Genomic DNA, 16,118 nt, shown 5'->3' with positions numbered 1-16,118 from the left:
TACCTTGGTTATAATGCACGGGGCGAATCGTAACAAATCGCGGCGAATTCGTAAGGATCTATTTATTTTAGATGCTCCCGTTTTACATTGCGTTCAAGTGCATTATAATCGTTTGAATTCATTGCCCATACAATAGATAATTAAGTGACAGTTCACTCCGTTCCGTTACTTCCATTATAATCCAGGCAAAAAGATGGCCGCGACTCTTTTCGTTTATTTGCCGTCGTCATTTAACATGCGCATGTGCGTAGATTTTCTTTCTTTTGTAATTTTGAACAAATGTAAGGAAATTAAATGCATGCGCTATGCAAGAGCTTTACAAACTTCTTCTTTAATATGGAAGTTGTAAAGTTGTAATTTATGAATGAAATATCCCTTTTAATTGGCAAATAAAATAAAATAATAAATTAAACATTTAATATCAGTAAATAATTTACACCAATTTGTACAAAAGTGCTCCCTACTACGATTCCCCTCCCAAAGGCTCACTGCCATCCCTAAATTAGAGCGCTAAGCTTTGCGTTATCCATTGTCGACGAGTGTCAGCGCGCGCTATCCCCAAATCAACGCGTCGTAATTTTTGACGTTTTCTCAGATCCTCTCGTTTTTATTCTCGTTTCCTCTTTCACTTTTTTGTCCTTTCTCTTTCTTTCCGTCTTCCGCATCCAACTTCAACACGTAACGCCCTGTCAAAAATGAAAATTCCATTTGCTCGGCGTTAGCGCCGCGTTATTGTGGGATGCTTCATACAAATTGTATGGGCATGAGGATTTTTGACAGTTGTTTGGCGCTTGACGCGCCAATTTAGGGATGGCAGTAAGTTATGCATACTTGGCATTGCATGAGAGTTGTCACATAAGGAATCTGTTTAATGAGCTTTTCGTGTAAACGTTTACCCAACGCAATTACATTTGGGTGTTCCCATAAAAATGTAAACCGAAAATACAAGTAAATGAATTAAAACGGCTTTATAACTAAATTTCGTATGCAGATGGCGGAAAAAGGTTTTGAAAACGCGAGTCGGTGGAAAGAAGAACTGAAAAAATTTAATTAAATATTTAATTTAGTATGTGTTACTACGTTATTATGTTTTTTTTTAAATAAAAACTATCCAGAGATAATTTCTATTAAAAATTGAAAGGATTGTAAAATTACATTATTTAGCTTAGTTTAGGAATTTTTAAGGAAAAGAAAAACTCCCATGATTCGAAGACTTTCTCATATGTGTATGTGTGCCCTAAAACACTTCTTTCTTTGTTGCGTACGTTATCACCATGTTTAGAACGGATATTTTCCACACCAAAGTTTCGAGGCTGCTTATATTTTGCTCAAACATAGTACCCTTGGGTTGCAACATAACTGAAATTTTGTTTTTCAGTAACTTATATTTTTGAGAGATTTACCCATGTGTAAAAGTCTGCTGATTTTGTATCCCTACGTAAAATGACAGGCTATGCAGTGCAGTGCAAAGTATGCATAATTCAGCCTTATCATATCTACATTCATGCAAATATACCAAAGAAGGTAGATTTACGTTCTTTGGCGGCACATATTCAAAGCAATGATTATAACGGGCTACTTTTCTTCTTGGGTGATCTTGTATTTTTGTTTTATGACCGTATTTACTAAAGGGTAGTTTTTTTCCCTCTATTACTCTTCAGTGTAGACTTAATCAATCAATTTTTAGTTGGCAACCCAGTTAGTCATTTTTTGGCAGTCGAGCTATTTTTCGAGCAAATTTATGAGTGTGTCATTTCAGTCGCCTTTTTTTCGCTGTGAAACGTTCTAAAAATTACACAAATATGTTTATTATTTAGTTTTGGTTGTTTAGTAAAAGTGAACGCCGAGTTCCAGGCCAATATCTGGCCTTTTAGGATAATAAAAAAGTACAATCCGTTCTCTATCTGCCCAAAAATCTTTATACTGTTGTTGCTTTTGGCGATGACGTCGCTGCCACCAACTAACAGCGCATACAAGCTTCTACCACTGCCGCTGCCGACTACGCTGTCGCCACCGACGCTTTCTTAAAAATAAAAGCAAACCAATTGATATTCTATTAACATATTAGAAAATTGTGATTAAACCATATGCATAAATGTGAATTGCCTAATACGTTATGCAGTGAAACGGGTTAATTGTGAGAAGTTTATATAATATATGTGCCAACCGAATCTGAGAATCTGCTTCCCTGGGTTGCCCATCAAAAAGCTATAAGAACAAGCAGATATTAAAATTTCGATTCGTTCCAATCCTCTAACGCTGGTGCACCTACATATGTACGTATGTATGTTTGTGCGGATAGAATCATAAAATTGCCATGCTTCGCGTAGGAGAAGGTGGGATTGCTGCATCAGTGCTTTACTAAAGTCAACAAATTTAGGCATAACCAGCCTGGACAGCGTAAGTATTTGGTAAGCATATATGTACATATGTATCTGTTAAGAGATCTTATGTTAAACTTAATTTACTATAACCAGTTGGATTTATCGCTTATGGTGCCAAGTGCATACATATGTATGTATACATATTCATATGTTTGTACATACATATGTATATACCTATCTATGTATATTACATGATCAGAAAAAAAAGTTAGACACATTCAATTCTTTTTAGTGTAGTATTTAATACTTAACGGTGCTATGCATATTTTAAGGAAGTAAGTATAAATCCAACGGCAATTTAAGCTACTTCTAACCTTCCATTACCGCTGCAATGTTGTATTTGTACATACCAACCAATATGTACCTACACCGGTCTCTCGCATTGTCGCCTCTTTGCTTTCCTTTGAACACCGGCTTTCGTCGCACCCTCTTTCTGTGCTACTATCATCTAGAGCAGGGACAATGTTCATGGTTTGGGTATGCATGTATGTATGTTGCTAGTTGACTGTGATGTCTGTTGCATTGATGCGTCATATGAGTTGCATATATGGTGGTGCCATGCAACCCATGAGGAGGTAGCCAGCAAAAATTGCCAGCGTTATAGCGACGACAATGGTGGCAGCAATATTCTGCACTTTACTTCATGCAATTTTCCAAGCTCGTTTCTTGCCTTTTTTCTGAAACTGTTATTTACCTTTATACGTTTTGTTATTTGCACAAAAGAGCAACAAACAAAAGAGGGCGGCAAGTGGTCGCTTGCAGCAGTATGAAAACAACAGTATCCAACTGAATAGAGGAATAGCATGTACAGTGTGTCATTTCCATATTATTGTAAACACAGTTGCACATATCGCACACCGTCTTCAAAAGAGTCACAACTCACAATTTGGCATTTTTGAGATTATGCGCTAAAAGTGCACGCAGAGCTTTTATTTACCTTTCAGCAAAAGCCGGGGTAAATTCTTGTTATAATTTGTTAAAAACACCTAGGCAAAGTCGCCCTTGCCCATATGATTATCATGGGCTAAGAAATAGTTTTTCGCATTTTCTGACAAACGTATTATTTTGAGTTTTGACTCTTTTGAAGAGGGTGTGCGATATCGTCCGTATCAATGCAAGAAGCCATATTTAAATTTTTCTTATCCGAGTTTTAGGCCCGGTTGTTCGATGTGTGATCGATAAAGCAGTCTTTGTATTTGACAGGAGGTAGAAACCTCCGATTTGTGTTAAACAGACATTGAACAACCGTCCCTAAGGACCATTTTCGCCAAACCCAGGAAAATAAAACGGGGGGCTCCACAAGGTGGTTTCCTTTCCCCATTACTGTTTAACATTTCAAAGCTCCCTCAACCACCAGAGGGAGTCTCGATTGTTTTTTATGCTCACTATTGTTCGATCATGGCGTCTGGGAATGGAATTGATGACTTTTGCTCGAAAGTAAACGGTTATCTCGCCAAGCTTTCTCGCTTCTTCACTGCACGGAGTCTAACCCTCTTCCCTACAAAATCCTCAGCAACAACAACAACCACCTGGACGAAGGACGGCAGAACACAACTGGGAATTCACGTCGATGACGAACCAATTTGGACGAGGAACAACCCGAAGATATTCGGAATAACCTTCGACAGTCTGATCTCCTTCTCGGCGCATACAACCGCAATTATCAAAAAAGTACAAAGCCGCAACAAGGTCCTCAAGTCGCTAGACGGCAGCACCTGGGCAAAGACATGGAAACGTTGTTGGCAACATACAAGCAATTGGCCGGCCGTTATTGTTGTTGTTGTAGCGGCTTACAGAGCATTGTTTTGGGCTCCTTTATGGGCAGCATTTTCGACTCGGCATGCAGATGGGGTTCTGGCGACATCAGAAGGCATTCAGTCACTGTCCGCTGCGCCCAAAACAATGCTCTGTAAGCCGCTACAACAACAACAACAACAGCAACACCCGAACAGACGCTAGCTTGCAGAGGAACCCTCAGCATATCGACAGGCCCTGAGCGGCATTCACAGGGAGTCAGTCTCAAGTTACGTAGACTCCAGACCTGTGAATGCCGTTCTAGGCACTCAATCACCTGACATGACGAGACGGAGCTTCTAAACTCGTACCTGAGCAGATTAGATGCAGATGTGTCAGATGAGTATCCGGCATGCGGAGAGACGCCCCACGACTCTAAACATCTCTTCGTATGCCCGGTAAACCCGACTCAACTGACGCCTCTGTCCTTGTGGACAGGCCCTATAGAGGCTGCACGCTTCTTCGGTCTTCCGTTAGTTGAACTTGACGACAATGATTGATATACTAACCAATCTGGGTCGAAAGGCAGATAAATCATCTTCTTAGGGCCGGTTTCTCAATGTCTAGTTAACACTAATTAGAGGTTAAACATGGTTATTGACTCAATTTTATATGTTATGGAGTCGATCTCGTCGATCACGATGTTTAACCTGAAGTTAGTGTTAACCAGACATTGAGAAAGTGGCCCTTAGGCCCAGAGGTTCAATGTCCTTAGCCAGATATAAATCTGGGGCATTCCGGTTACGTAGACCCGTCTTTCATGGGAAATAATCGCTCATGCGTGTTGGTTGCAAAAGCAATTTTCCTTAAAGTTTCATTACCACTTTTTTTGTTTTAAACTTTTAATGGCAACTGAACACTATACTCTAGTGTGTGGCTGCCTCTGCGCCTCAATAACACTTGCGGTTTACAGTCAGGCCGCTGGCTGGGCTGAGTTGTGATGTGGCTATAATGTTTACTCCAACGACGGCGCCAATGTTCGCAGGGGACCTCAGCTGCCAGGTTGCCATTGTGCCATCGTACTCTATAATTCACACAAATATAAAAACATTTGTGTATGTATGCTCGTGTGTGAGAAGCTGGCCTGTCAATGCCTCACACTGCAAGCTGTTGCTTTAGAATGGTCGCAACAGCAACAACATTGCAATGAGAGAATTTTTTATTAAGATTTCATTCTGTAAGTTGTTGCGACAAATGGGAAATTTCATTCATGGTGCGCAATATTTTCTCTGTCTGTGTGTGCTGTTCGGCGCACGATGCAATTTGACAAATTCTGTTCTGTTTCTCCTTGGCGATGTTTGTAAAATGTTTTTTTTTTTTGGTAAATTAGGAAGTTGTCTTAAATAGAAGCAACCAGATTAAATCACTCCACAAGACCATAATTAAACTTGATGCCACAGAAGTACACACTAAATTTGTACAAATAATGTGCTTACATATACATTATGTACCTACATTAGAGTGGTTCATTTTTTTTTTGGAAATTCATATCTAAAAATCTTGTTAATTGTGATAAAAAAAGAAACGCCAATAACTCCTGAGTGCCGGGTTTCGAACAAATCCAATTTGAATTTTGAAAAACTGTTTGGCCGAAACAAAAGTAATGACTTGGATGTATTTGAGCGTTTGAGGTGGCTGTATTTGTCATTGTTAAGCCATCGGTTACAGAAGTTGACATTACAGATTACCTTGTGAAACATGCCGGCATTGACAAACAACTAATTGGGAATTGGAATAACTCGGCTCTGGAGCCACCTATCGGGTCCATTTTTTGCAGTTAGTAATATGTATTTAAGTTTTTCGGAATTACTCCACTCCTACTCCACCTACTGAAAAAACAAACAAAATGCGTACCTCCACTTTGAAATACCTTTCGAACAAAAGAAGAATCATTCAAATTGGTTGAGAAACATAGGAACAGTAGGGAGGAATAGATTTGTATAGGATTTCAAGGCAAAATTTTAAACATACCAGCTAGCTCAGCAACTAGTGAAAGAGTTTTTTCTGTGTCAGGCAGAATTCTGGAAGAAAGACGTACACGACGGCTTGGTAAAAACCTCGACAAAATTTTATTTTTAAACAAAAATATGAGCTAATGTCATTTTAATATTACATAATAATAATAATAATAATANGCCTTGATGTTGTCACACAAAGCGGAGGGACCTACAGTTTTACGCCGACTCCGAACGGCGATTGTATTTTTATGAGAAGCTGTTTTTCATGGCAGAAATACACTCGGAGGTTTGCCATTGCCTGCCGAGGGACGACCGCTGTTAAGAAAAAACCTTTTTTCTATATTTTTTGCGATGTTGCTTTGACCAGGGTTTGAACCCAGGTGCTGCGGAGTGGAAGCGCGCACTGCTTACCACCACACCACAGCGTTGATTAAATATTGATACCAATTTTTTTTTATACTCGTAATAGATACATAAGTATGTATATCTGAAATTTGTTAAAATAATAATAGTGCCTTCAGCCCTTGCTAGGCGTTTGGCCAAGCTTTTGTAATAATACTTGTGTTATAAAAGGCTATTTATATGAAATACTATTTATATAAATAAAGTTTCAATTTCAAAAAAATGTCCGTGAGAAACCGTGCGTGAGCGTGCGTAATTGAAAAAATAGGCGTCGTGAGCGTGCGTGAAGGTGATTGAAAAAAATATAGAAGGACNAATTTAAAAAACCATCAACGTAAGCGTGCGTGAACGTGAGCCAAAATTACTCACGTGCCCATCTCTAGTATAAGGTAAATGCACACAATTGCGGGGTAGTACGTGAGCCCGTGGAATTCCGATTTTTTTAGTTAAATAAGGAATTGGTAGAATGTTTGATCAAATAAAAATGCCAGCATAAACTTTAATTTTTCAGAACTAATAAGATCTATTCTGACTGTACTTATGGATTATATTTATATAATATCAGGCAGTCTATAAGTTGTAGTTCGGAGAATTAACATCAAGTAAGGAGATGTCGTAGGCGAAGTATTAACGACTGTAGTGTATTTTCTTAAGGCTGTAAAAATTTAACGATAAGTATTTTTCTCACTATGATTATATTTTAGTATTCATTAAACATCTGTTAATTGTTTGTGTAACTGCCAAATTCATCCCGGTAGATTTAATTACCTTGATTCACGGAATTATGGTACATATTTCGTTTACAAGGTACATAATTCCGTGCCTAACACGGAAATAGGGCTTTTCAACACTTTAAATTTTTTCTTATTTTGATTAAATTCTTATAAAAACTATCTCACTAATTCTTATTGTCATTAAATTAAACCCTAAAGAAATTGTTGAGGTAATTCCGTGCTATAGTTTTATTAACCTAAACGTTAATATTTTAATCGTAAATATCTGTGGTCCACTACATTGTAATAAATTATTGAAATTATAGAATTTTTGTTATTTCTATTATTTACAGTAAAATGTTGAAAGTGTATCAAAAATTTAATTCATTATCATTATTTTGAGATCATATTGATAATTACAAAAAACACGATGCTATGTAATAATTTAAGGTTTAAATTGCTGTCACGGATTTACGTTAAAGCTGTAAGAAGAGAAGAACGTATTTGCGGCGCAACATTTTACACTAGCATTTCATTGAATTCGGTTCAGAAATTATTAAAAAAGCGCTTATTTTTGTTAAAAAATAATTTGAAATTTGTGTTCCACTCGCTGATTATTACATTAAACGAGCATAATTTTATTTTACATCAAAAATCGCAAAAAATCGCCACTCAAAATAAGATTTGAATAATATCAATAACAAAAATATATATATAAGCTGCAAAATTATACAAAATACATGATCAGAAGCTAAGGACCATTTTCTCAAGTAGGTTTTAAAATTTATCAGCCCATTAGACACAAATTTTTAGAGTAGAAGAGTGTTACTCATGTGTTCATGTCTTATGATTAACATGCTTTCGTGATCCTTTTTTATATAAAAAATCTTTGCGTATTTTCATTTGATAGCTAACAGCCGCACTCAGAGTCGTTTAATGATTACTTAAGGTGTCCCTCAGCAACGATTTGAAAAAATTCCCTCTCAGAGTCAGTTAATGATTCGTTACCAGCATTTAATGATCATTAAAGTTAAGTAAACGAAAACCCTTACTTAACTTTTTAACGAATGATTTTGAAATTTTTTGTTTGTTTTCAATAAATTTCAATTTCGATAACGTTGCTGTAACAGTGGCAATGGCCTAGTGAGCAGAGCACTTTCGTGCCATTCAAGAGATCCGAGTTCAATCCACGGCAACGAATTATTTTTAATACATTTTTTTTTTAAGTTTTATCACTTAAAAAATTCATATTTTTTATTTTATTTAACGTTTGGAAACTTTTTTGATTCATCTCTTTTCTTTAACTTTCAGTTTCTAAAATTTGTAGTTTTTCCTGTTTTTCATTTCGTTTAGTTTTTAGAAATCTTATTGATAAGCGATAAATACAATAATACTATTAGCACATCTGTCAATTAGTTATTCGAAATACAGAAAAGGGCTTTCAAGATAGTTGCCGAAATATAAAGACTTTGTCTCTCGAAAGACTGAGGTGAGTTGAAAGACAGATGCCAGAATTGGCCTGTTATTGGTCTTGTTTGTCTTTTAGCAAACAATTTAATTAAATAAAAAAAAAAATGTTTTCTTTTTAAAGCAATAAAATCTATACACCAAAAGAAAATTAGATCAAAAAAGCTAAAAAATTCAATACAGATAGTTTATAAAATTAAATGAGAAAAAAAACTAAAAAAAGGAAAAATAAAATTTTCCTGCCCTAGGACTCGAACTCGGATCTCTCGAATGGCACGCCAGTGCTCTGCTCACTCAGCCATGGCGTCCGTTGGCCTGTGCGCACAAAATGATATAAATACTTATTTTTATATTTTATTTCAAACTGAACGATAAAAGCGAGTGATGCCACAAAAATGAAGGGCCGCAACTGGGGCCATACTTAAATTTTTTATTTCATAATTTTTAACTCTGAGAGGAAACATTAATTAACAGATTTAACGATCACTAGTTAAGTGCCCGTTAAAAGTAATTTAAGGAACGTTTGTGAGTGCGGCTGTAAGACAGGTATATAATTAAGGGGATGTTCCCCAATAATACCAGAGTAATTACATGTAAAAACCACATTTTCAGCTGCACGAAAATAAAAAAAAATGAGAACATTAGTGTTTTATAAAAAACCTCTAAAATACTTTCTTCAAAAAAAAAAAAAAAAAAAAAAAAANTCTCTTTTTTGTCACAAATAACAATATTTTGCTGTAGCGTTTATAAATTTCAAAAAAGAGTGTTTTGTGTTTGAACCACTCTAATGTGCATACATACATACATATGTCTCTTTATAGACTGTGCGGTGTCGGCCTGTCGCCTTTCAAATCCTGTATGGCGGCAACAACGCCGCTGATCTTCACACTTCAGTTGCACACGCTCTAGAGGGCGCACTAATTTTAGGTTGCCCAAAGAAATGCTTTCGTTCTTGTTTTCAATTTTGTTTTACTTTGCCTACTTTGCTCTGATCTGCCGAATTATAAAGGGCAGAAGAGTGGTGGATAGCTGCTGCATTGCGCCACACTTGATTGAAATCGATAAGATGGGTTATTATACAGTTCTAAAATTTGTGGCACTAACACGGAAACATAAATCTTCTTACGTTCAAGTGATGTGGCTCTAGATGTGGGGGACTCATTAAAATATACAATGTAGTAGTTTATAGATTAAGAAAAATTTGAATTTTTTTTAGAAAAATTACAAGGAATCGCACTTAAAGACATTAAGTTTATGTTTTATCTCAATATCAATTGGTTTCACTCGGGAATAACAATAAAAAAAATTTTTATTTCTAAATTAGGTTAATTATGATATTTGGCGCTAAGAATAAACCCATCGAAATTCCAGTTCTTCGGAGACAAATATATGTGTTCACGAAAATAGCAGCGCCATGTATCTACTGACAAGTTTTGACAATTTAAATTGCTTCTATTTAGTTTAAATTATTATTTTTTTATAAAAATATAGTTATGAATTTCTACAAAAAATAACCAATAAAGATTTCAACAAAGATTTGAAACTTTCTACAAAAAGGAAAATTCAATAAATTTTCAACCAAAAATTCAAATTTTTTTATCAGAATGTTTAAACAAATTTTAAGTATGCAGTTTTATAGCCCATTAAATTTTGGTATATTTGGGCACGTTCAAAGTGGGTAAGGATTCGCGTTGATTTTCAATAATTCTTTTAGCTGACGGTGCTAGGCATTTTCTCCCATATACAAAAAATCGACGATGCTTTATATGGGATAAAAAGCGCAACACCTTCAAAAAAAAAAATCCTAAAAAATCAACTCGAATTTTGTGTAATTCAATTTTGCCCTAAGTATAAACTAAACTAAAATTAAATGGGCTATAAAACTGCATACCCGACAGTTTTCTTAAAAATCTTTACTAAAGTTTATAGAAACTTGTTTCTTATTTATATATATTATAAAAAAAATTTTAAACTTTGATTTGTATCTTTTTTTTTGGGAATATTCTTATAAAAAATAAAGAATACTAAATAAAACCAAATTAAAAAACTTGTCTATACTAGGCAGGGCGTTGTATCCGGATTTTCGAATTGATCTTAAAAAAGTAATAATGCGAAAAATTAAATACTTAATAAAATTGTGATTGTTCTACACTCTAAAAGGGATTATTAAACAAAAACTAAAACTAAAAAAGAAATTTTAAAAGGCAAAAAAGATAAGTTTAATTATTGCGATTATTACTGCTTTTACCGCAAATTTTTTGTATGATTAAATGTCGAGGAAAGCGTTTAGAAAATCAGGTAAGAGGGAAGCCAAAAAGGGGAAAAAAGGGGAAAGGATAGATATTAGATTAGCGAATTATATTGACAGCGGTCCAAGTGATACCTTAGATGTTACAAGAATGCACAATTTCCGCATTAATTGCGAACAATTTTCCGTACCTAGACTTTTGTCACCCACTTTATATGTAGCTAAATAAGTTGGCAATGCTAAGCTGAACAACAACGAAGCTAGAATAAAACTTTTTTTTTAACTCTGCAAAGGATTGCGTTAAGAAGCGACAAGGTGCAGTTAACCCTCCGAACGTAAACGTTTCACGCACTGATCAAGGATTGAGTCCGGACACAATACAAATACCAAATACCTACTGCCTAAAATGTGTTGTACTTACTATGTCACACTGACCTTTTACTAAAAATTTTAATACTTGCCTTTTGAGCGCTTAAAATTAATACTTACCTTATGGTATATTAATGTACACACTTAGCTGAAATCTTGAAAACTGTTGTGAACTTAAAATCGAATTTTGCAAATCACATACATATACATACGTATGTATACATATGGTCCATAAACTTAAGCAATTTCTAAAAATGTTTCTATGTTATTTTTTTCTGAAAGTTGGCAAAAAGAGATTTTTTACAATTTTCCTTCAGAATTAGAACAAAATATTCTTACATTAAAGGTTAAGACTTGTCCTTAAAAAATTTGACAAAATATTCTTCAAGAAATTTTTCAGAATATTATTTGAGAAATCAAAGGACATTTCTTTACGACTTCGTGTCAACCCTCTCATACGATTTTCCTTATTTGAACAAGCTTTTTGCGTCTTTGGACCTCGACCTCTCAGCCACTATACTCGGTTTTCATTCACAAAAAAATTATTATACCCGAGCGCACTTGTGCACAAGGGTATTATAACTTTGTTCACATAACGCTTGTTTGTAACAGGCAAAACGAATCGAGATAGATATAGACAAATGTATACATAAATGATCAGGATGAAAAGAGAAATCGATTAAGCGGTGACTGTCTGTCCGTCCGTCCGTCCGTCCGTCCGTCCGTCNAATTCTTTACCAAGAAATACGTTTATGATAAAATTTTGGAAAATGGGCGTGGCACCGCCCACTTATGGTCACATATATGTATCTCGGTAACCGTTCTACCAATTCGCACCAAACTTGGTACGGTTATTGTGCATGCCACATTAAAGCAAAGCGTTGAAAATTATTGAAATCGGCCTAAAATTACGGCCGCTTTTCATATAACAATAAATTTCAGAAATGCTTGAAATTTCAATATTTCGAAATTTAAGGACGCTAACTTACTCAAAATTGATTCACCCCGGCTTACCATGTAGCGGTAGCTTGCGGAAAGGTGAAAAACATAATAATACTTGCGCCGGGTATTTAATGTTCGGCTCCGCCCGAACTTAGACTTTCTTACTTGTTTTTTATTTAAATTTAATATGAAACCTGACAGAAAAAAATTTCCACTTAAATTGCTTTCGTGAAACTGGAATTTAGTCTGTAAGAATTTCTAAATTCATAGAGAAACAAAAATCTTAGAATCTTTCTATTTATGTAGTTATTATGAAAGTAACGATGTGTATGTATATAAAATAAGGTAATAAAATTACACTGAGGAGCAAAACCGGAACAATAATACATAATGTGAATTTTCTTGCGATATATTCGCAATATACAAAGACGTTCGTCGGAATTTTCATTTTTTTTTTATTTTTAGATTTTTTTGTATGTATGTTACCGCATAATTTTGGACCACGTGAACCGATTTCGTTCATTCTTCTTTCAAGGTGGTACCTCAAGGGTGGTCCCATACTAATTTTGTTTCGATCCGTTAATTGGATCATGAAGAAATTAACGATCATTTTAAATTTTTATATGGGAATTGAAGTCGGTTTAGTTTTTTGTTTAAAAATCACTTGTTTGTAATCTAGTTTCACATTTCACATTTTCAATGTTTATTTCATCAGAAGGCTATAAAAAAATAATTTTACCAGTTGCTTGACTTTTAATAAATTGGCCATAAGCAATTTGAATATTTTAGCTTTTATGATCATCTTTGGATACTTTCGCACAGTTTTTAGATGAAATCTGTTGAGATTGCCTACCGGTTTTCCTCAACGCCATGCCCAAGGTCTTGCATGCGATTATGTGAATTTTCGCAATTGAACAGTGGCATTTTCCAGCATTTCCATAAGTTTTCTGTCGGACTCAAATCTGGGTTTTACGCAGGTTTACTCCTTGTTTATAAAAACTTGGGATTTATATCTATTTCCCCAGAGTTTCGGAGAATGTTTCTGATCATCATCCTGTTAAAATTGATAAAAGCCTGCGAAAAATATTCCCAGAAATTGCCAAATTCTTTGAAAATGTTCATTTATTGCCACTTTTCTTTTTACCATCGATTTTACCACAGTTATTTCAGCATAAGGCGTAACACGGCCCTAATTAATTAAATGTACACATACACGCCTAATAGTTTAAATATTTTGGGGGGGTGTTAGGCGTATCCCTGATGCATTTCCACAGCACCTCAAACAATATTCCGACTGAAAACGTTTAATTTTATCCTTAGAGTTCAACGTCTTACATAATGTCCAGTCACTTGCTTTGTGGTGAAAAATCAGTAATTTTTGATTTGGAACCAAAGTTTATTGGTATTCAGAGACCCTCCAATATGCCTAGCCTGGCAAATTGCATTATTTTGTGGTCTCTTGACCATGCAGACTGAGGTCCGCCCTTTTATCGCTTATTTAGATAACCATAAAACGGACATTTGGCCGATTTTTATTTCTTTTTTTTATAGTATGGACTTTCTGACCGTTTCGCAAAAACTTTTAATTTTTGTTGCTTGTTATGTGCACTTAAAGCACTCACAGCGAAAATTCCACGCGCCTTGATTACAAAATTTCAGAAAATGAGCCAGAACTCCTTTGAATTGTAATTACTAAAAGGGTGGAAAACTGGAACAATTCAGCTTATTATTATTTGGACTTTTTTTTCTGAGTTTCCATATGCGAATCTTCAAATTTTATTGTAAAATTTTTAGTTAAACATTGGTAAGGCGAAATTCAAATTTGAATTAATATAAAGTTAATAAACTGAAGAAGTACATTACCATAAATTTAACTTTCCGTTCTATTGTTCCAGTTTTGCTCTTCAGTGTATGTACATCGATTGTCGTTTTGCATCTCGTTCGAGCACTGGTCCATTGACCAATGTCTTTGGTTGGCGCTTTTTCGCAATTCTTAAAGTTTTAGTTAATCGTCAAATTTGTTTCAATTCAAATGCTTATTGTATTTGCATCATTCCTTCAACCAATTTTGTTTTTCACTTAATCAGTCTAGATACGACCCGAAGAGTTTTGTTTATTTTTTTCTAAGTGTGTTCTTAGCTTTTACAAGTTTCTTTCGCAATGCTGTTAGTCAGTTTGTGTTTATTTTCTAAAATTTTGTTTATTTCTTCTTGCCGCTTTCGAATAATGCCAATATTTTGAATGCAACAGCGTTGATTATGCATTATTTGTAAACAGTTTTAAAATGCTTTGATGGGATTGCAAGCCAATTGGATCAGTAAAAAAGAAGTAAAAGAAAATTTTTACGATATTTGTTTGAAAAAGCGAACTAAGTGTCGTGAATTTTATGTGTAGGAATGTTTACTCACATAACCAATGTTTACATTTAATGAACTTATGTATAAGCAATTGCATGACGATCACCTGCTAATTATGTACATATTGGAAAGAGTATTACAATCATTTTGATGTTGGGCGACAAGTAACAAACCTGGTTTACCCCTTAAGGATGTCCCTCCATCTCACTATGCCATGATAGATAATTGGCGTAACTACCGCTGTGTATAGCTTATTATTTTGGGTTCCACCCCCATCTTTTTCCTATTGACCTGCCGCAAGAGTATAGTGCTACTGTTGCCTGCAATATCGGTCACCCAGTTTAGTTTCCTATCTAGGATGAGACCTAGATCTTTGGTCTCTTCCTTTACTTCAAGGGCATTTCCCTCTAGAGTTATAGCATTGAGGTCTGGTATCTTGGGCTTCCTAGTGAAAAGCACTAAGTCTGTATTTTCAGGATTTATTCCCAGTTCTCGCCTGTTGCAACATAGTGCTAGTTTGTTTAGAGATCTTTGAATTAGATCGGCTAATGTTGAGAGCTGTTTGCCCGAGATAGCTATTACAATATCGTCAGCGTATGCAATTGTCTTCTACCAATTTCTTCAAGTTCTTGAAGGCGACTGTCTACTGCTATGTTCTACAGAAGCGGTGAGATTACGTGGTGTGGCGCGCGGACGCGGGCTGCCTCGAAGCTAAGCAAATTTAATGTTTGAAATAGCAATGATGTCAATGGATTTTATCTCGCTTTCGAAAAGGTAATAATGTCAATTGACTTTATTTCGTACCAGGGTGGGAAATAAAGTCAATTGACCTTATTTCCGTTGATCTTATTACCTGACACCGTTGCTTACACCCAAATTTACCAGCGATGAGATAATCGCCTCAGGAGATACGTTGTTGAAGGCACCTTCGATGTCCACGAAGGCAGCGAGGGTGTATTCTTTATAGTATAGTGATATTTCAATTGTTTGCACAAGGGAGTGGAGTGCTGTTTCTACTCATCTTCCCTTATTGTACGCATGCTGGGCTGCCGAAAGTTTGCTGCCCACCTCATCTCTATTATATCCATCAATAAGTCATTCTAAGGATTTGAGCAAACAGGATGACAGACTAATCGGCCTAAAGTCTTTTGGTCTCGTATGAGTTGTTTTTTCTGCTTTAGGAATGAAAACTACTCTTACCAGCCTATTTCGGGGGTATATAATTAAGTCGTACCGCTGCCTGAAAGACGGGTACGAGTATAGGTGCCATCATTTCTGCTGTATGCTGTAGGTCGGCGGAAATGATTCCGTCTGATCCCGGGGACTTAAACGGTTGGAAACTGTTAATAGCCCGTTTAATATTCTCCAAAGTAATAAGGTTCGCTTGGAGGTGTTCGTTGTTGCCCGCGAGTTGAGTGTTGGTAACTTTTTTCCGGAAGCAACCCGGAAAGTGCGTTTGAATTAGAAGCTCTTATGTTTCTTAG

General features: G+C 35.6%; 1 protein-coding gene across 2 annotated transcripts in view; it reads left to right on the top strand.

Annotated features, from left to right (window-relative positions):
- Window positions 1-1,711: 1,711 nt before the first annotated feature.
- Window positions 1,712-16,118, top strand: part of RtGEF (Rho-type guanine nucleotide exchange factor) — a 57,898-nt gene continuing 43,491 nt past the window's right edge. Inside the window, exon 1 of one of the 2 annotated variants that reach the window (XM_017616670.1) lies at window positions 1,712-2,400. The gene's annotated coding sequence lies outside the window, so the exon portion shown is untranslated. Of the gene's footprint in view, window positions 2,412-16,118 lie in introns of both variants that reach the window. The other variant, XM_017616669.1, reaches the window with a different exon arrangement.

Source organism: Rhagoletis zephyria, unplaced genomic scaffold, assembly GCF_001687245.7.
Source record: "Rhagoletis zephyria isolate East Lansing unplaced genomic scaffold, Rhagoletis_zephyria_1.1 Rzeph_scaffold_01244, whole genome shotgun sequence".
NCBI lineage: Eukaryota > Metazoa > Arthropoda > Insecta > Diptera > Tephritidae > Rhagoletis > Rhagoletis zephyria.
The sequence above is the reverse complement of the archived record's forward strand: the minus strand, read 5'-3'. Positions and strand labels throughout refer to the sequence as shown.